The sequence below is a fragment of the Colossoma macropomum genome, unplaced genomic scaffold, assembly GCF_904425465.1.
Source record: "Colossoma macropomum unplaced genomic scaffold, Colossoma_macropomum, whole genome shotgun sequence".
NCBI lineage: Eukaryota > Metazoa > Chordata > Actinopteri > Characiformes > Serrasalmidae > Colossoma > Colossoma macropomum.
Window position 1 is genome coordinate 227,084 of NW_023495901.1, and position 4,782 is coordinate 231,865.

The 4,782-nt window shown below is 35.4% G+C and overlaps 1 pseudogene; it reads left to right on the top strand.

Moving 5' to 3' along the window:
- Positions 1-1,110: 1,110 nt before the first annotated feature.
- LOC118803439 lies at positions 1,111-4,241 on the top strand (annotated as a pseudogene).
- Positions 4,242-4,782: the final 541 nt, after the last annotated feature.

The window sequence follows — 4,782 nt, forward strand, 5'->3', positions numbered from 1 at the left end:
AAAAGATTTTTCTAACACTGATCCTAGTTGGAATTCTGGCTGTGCCACTGGCATATTGTTGGCAATAACATATGATAAATTATTTTGTCTCATAAAATAGTGGAGTTTTTCCTGTTTGAAGACATTTTTTGTAAAAACATATAATAAAAGCATATAATACTTCTTTCTAAAGAGTATTAAATTATTATAATTTCAGGCTAAACAGTAAAAGTATGATGACTGCAACCATAATGCAATGTACACAGCAGATTAAGTGGTCCTATCTGGTATTAATTCACACACATCTGTATTTATAGAAATGCTACAAATTGAAATATTTATCAATGCAAACAAACAAAATGAACAGCACTTGCTGTTTGACACAAAAATAACAGCATGTGTTATTTGGCTTGGTTATTTTGGCACGGTGGTAGTAGATCAGCTGGTTTTACACACATTAACTCTTAGTTAATCATTGATCTGGAAAAAGTGCCACAAGAAACATCATCCTAAGCGGGTGTTCTTTTCTAAACCTCTGATACGTAGATGTGAGAAACATGAAGGAACAGCGGAGGACAGAAAGATCTCAGTGATCAACATACAGAGTGGGAAAATTTACAGAAGAAGAGAGGAACACCATGAAGTGGATTCAGGAGAACTTTGGAGAATAAGCTCTGAAGTTCACCATGTTGCTTTTTACTAGTAGAGATGTCAATCAGAAAATGGATGAAGTTTTCTCAGGATGCTAAGATGCTTGAATTGATTAATAACTTTCATTTGGATTTGGTTATTTTGTGATGAACAGTAAGAGAGAGGAGAATCTGGCTCAGATCACAAAGCTCCTGGAGAAGATTGAGACCTTGATTCAACAGAACGGGGCTCAGTATTGCACTTATGAGATGTACGAGGCAGTCCAGAAAAAGAGACTATTACAAGTGCAACAGAAAAAAAGGGAGGAAAGAACAACAAGAGAGCTACAAGGGAAAATGGGAAAAGCAAGGAAGACAGGAGGGAAAATAGGAGAAAGGAGATAATGAGAAGACACCAGATATGGAAGAGACAAAAACAGAAGAAGAATTTAAAGTATAGAAGAAATTAGTACAGTGTTGGAATTAACAACTAGCACAAGAGATGAGAGCAAAGCAGAGCATCCATAAACTGGAGGAGGAATTTTTCATTATACATGATGGTACTCTCATGTTGATATGTTGTGTTAATGTCTGTAATTTGATTATATTCGCTCATGATGCTAAGGGTGCACCCAATTGTATTTCCAATCATATGATTAAGACAGGGTGGTTATAAATTACTTCTACAGTAATAGAATGATGAATAAACAAGAAAAAGACAGCATACATGGTTATTTAAAAAAAGGCTTTTTAATCCCATTCAAAACAGTGAACGTTGCCCTGAAAATAGTGGAAATAACATTTAAAATGATCACCAATTGATCATATGAATCTCTTGAATATTTTAATCCAATGAATGGAAAAGACTGCTGTGATTAACTAGATGCTACTTCCAGTGGGACCATATTCTATGGTCAAAGGAGACCAAAATGGAGCAAAATGGAGAAAACAAACACTTGAGGTGGGTTTAGTGGACACAAAGATAGCCATGCAGAAAAGCACCCCATCCCCACTGTGAAGTATGGTATTATGGACTGCATCAAGTTCCAGCAGATATTAAATCAAAACCTGACGGAGTCAGGACAGTTAAACTCAACCATGGTTAGATCATCCAGCAAGACAGTGATCCAAAGCACAAAATCAACTTTTCACTGACCACAAAATCAAAGGTTTTCCATGGCCACCCCAGTCCCCCAAACTAACCTCATAGAAAACCTGTGGGATGAGCTGAAGAGGAGAGTCCACAGTGTGAACCTCAGAATCTGAAGGATCTGGAGAGGTTCTGTATGGAGGAAAGATCTCAGTTCCTTTGCCATGTGTTCTCCAGCCTCATTAAGCATTATGGGAGAAGAGTCACAGCTGTTATATTTGTCGATAAGCCACATAAAGTATTAAATGAAGGGTTGCCAACAACTGTGGCACCCTTTCATTTAATACTGAGCCTAAACAATGTGCTGTTTTAGTTTTGCGATAACACTTCTAACACTGCAGCAATTAATTATTAACTAATAATGGATATAAGAAATATATTAGATTTTATTAATACCCTGATTAACTATTGATAGGAATGATAACTAGGATATAATTTAAGGTATTACTATGGTGTATTATAATTATACCATTCACCAAAAATTATTACAAACATTAGAATTAGAATTATGTAGCCATTAACTAAAATCTTACTTTAACATTAGTAACTGTTTAAATATTCTTGGTAAGGGCTGAGATCTGTGGACAGGCTCCATGGTCTTCATGTAGTTGCTTGCATTTTCTGTTCTTTTCAGGAAATAGTAATGTAGTAATTTCAACATTATACATGATTATATGTAATTCTTTCTGGATGTATTACATAAAGATATTGTGTGTGTATAATTATTAAATGTTCTTTGTGTCTCTTATTGTAAAGTTTTCTGCACAAATGTCTTAAGGACCATTTTGCAAGTGCACAGCAATGTTTGATAAATATTACTTTATCAATATACACATTACCCTTGAATTAGAGATGTATTTGATATACTTGATGTTTGGGTGTGTATACATACTTTGCTCTCTTCAGCATTAATGAAGTGTTTATAAGGTAGGTATTTAAGACTATTTAAAAAAAGACTTTATTTGACATTATTATAGACTTCAATAAATTGTTCATCAGTGCTTAATTCTTACTGTCCCAGTTGCTGAGTCACATGAACACATTCACTAACTACTTAATAATATCTAAAAAAAAGTTATTATTATTATTATTATCATCATTAGTGAACGACTGAGATGTGATTTAAGCATTCAGTAATGATGCAATATATATATATAGTATATATATATATATATATATATATATATATATATATATATATATATATATATATATATATATATATATAACACTTTTATAAAATAAAAGGATGCTTTACAGTGAATACAAAATTACAAACCAACAACAAACAAATCACAATCACACAGTTCCGCAGCTAGTATATCACATCTTTTTATTAGCAAGTTAAAATGATGTATTATGAATGTAAAACTTCTATTGTTTGATGTGCAGATTCTGACTTGCGGATTGTGCTGGTTGGTAAGACTGGAGCGGGAAAGAGCGCAACAGGAAACACCATCCTGGGCAGAGAAGCCTTTTTGGCAGAAATATCACCTGAGTCTGTCAGCAGGAAGTGTGAGAGACATGAAGGAACAGTGGAGGGCAGGAAGATCTCAGTGATCGACACTCCAGGACTCTGTGATACATCAATGACTGGAGAAGCTCTGAAAGCTGAAATAGAGAGGTGTGTGTACATGTCACTTCCTGGTCCTCATGTGTTCCTGCTGGTGGTCAGACTGGATGTGAGATTCACTGAAGAGGAGAGGAACTCAGTGAAGTGGATTCAGAAGAACTTTGGAGAAGAAGCCTCAAAGCACACCATCATACTGTTTACTCATGCAGACCAGTTGGATATTTCTGTAGAGCAGTATGTGAATCAAAGTGAGCTGCTAAAACATCTTGTGCAGAAATGTGAGGGACAGATACTATTAATTTAATAATGAAGACATGCAGAACCGTAATCAGGTCTCAGAGCTGATTGAGAAAATAGAGGCTTTATCCAGTAAATATTACACTAATGAGATGTATGAAAGGGCTCAGAGGAAGCTTAGACAAGAGGAGAAGAGAAGGAAAGCAGAGGAGGAGAGAAAGAGAAAGGAGGAGGAGGAAAAGATTCGGGAGGATGAGAGAAAGAAGATTGAAAAAGAAAAAAAAGAGGAGAAAAGGAGAAGAAAAGAATGGAAGACACCGATTTTTAGTTTTTTCACAAGAGTAAAAAAGGTTGCCATAGAAGCTACTGAAAGGGTTTCAGGATCTGTCAGGGAAGCAGAGTCAGGACTAGCTGTTATAGGTGCGGCAGCAGGAGTAGGGATAGTAGTACTAGGGGAAACAAAAAAACCTTTACTGGCTGTTGCAGCAGCTACTTTGACATTACTCACTACAGGAATTGGATGGCTCTGTAGAAATGTGAATCGAAACAGACAGCTGGCAAGGTAAATGCAGACACGGTATACTGAAGTCCAGGGGTCTTTAATTAACCCCTTTAAAATCCCAGGCTTATTACTATGGCGTTTTATTCAGTAACTACAGGGACTTCAATGCAAACTGGCTGTGTAATAAAACTTTGGGCCTGCTGGTCATTTAAGGGGTGAAAACTTGCAACACACCAGTCTTTCTGAAAACACAACAACCTCAAAAACTTTAAAATATCTTTTTGAATATTTGTCCACAGGAGAGAGAATCCTCAGTCTTCATAAGATAAAATAAATTCTAAAAACTGAATTTAAATCACATTAAATTTAACAATAATTAAGGACATTCTTAATAAGCTTTTCACACTTGCACTGTCCATGAATAGTTTAAACTGTGGTGAATCTTTCATGTTGAGCTTTGGTTTTATTTCATTTGTTCTCAGTACTGAGTTTTGTCAGTAGGTTAATTTGATCTAATTAATTTTTCAGCGCTGCTTAACTTTTCCAATTTTGACCAGCTCCACAGACTCTGAACACATGGGACACAATGGTTTTTAATTTGAAATGGGAATAAAAATGTGTAGTTCTCTCTTCAGTCCTTTTTCGTCACTGTTTTATGTGCACAAAGCTTCTTAAAGTAGGCGTGCTAATTTAGGATCAGATTCATGTCTTA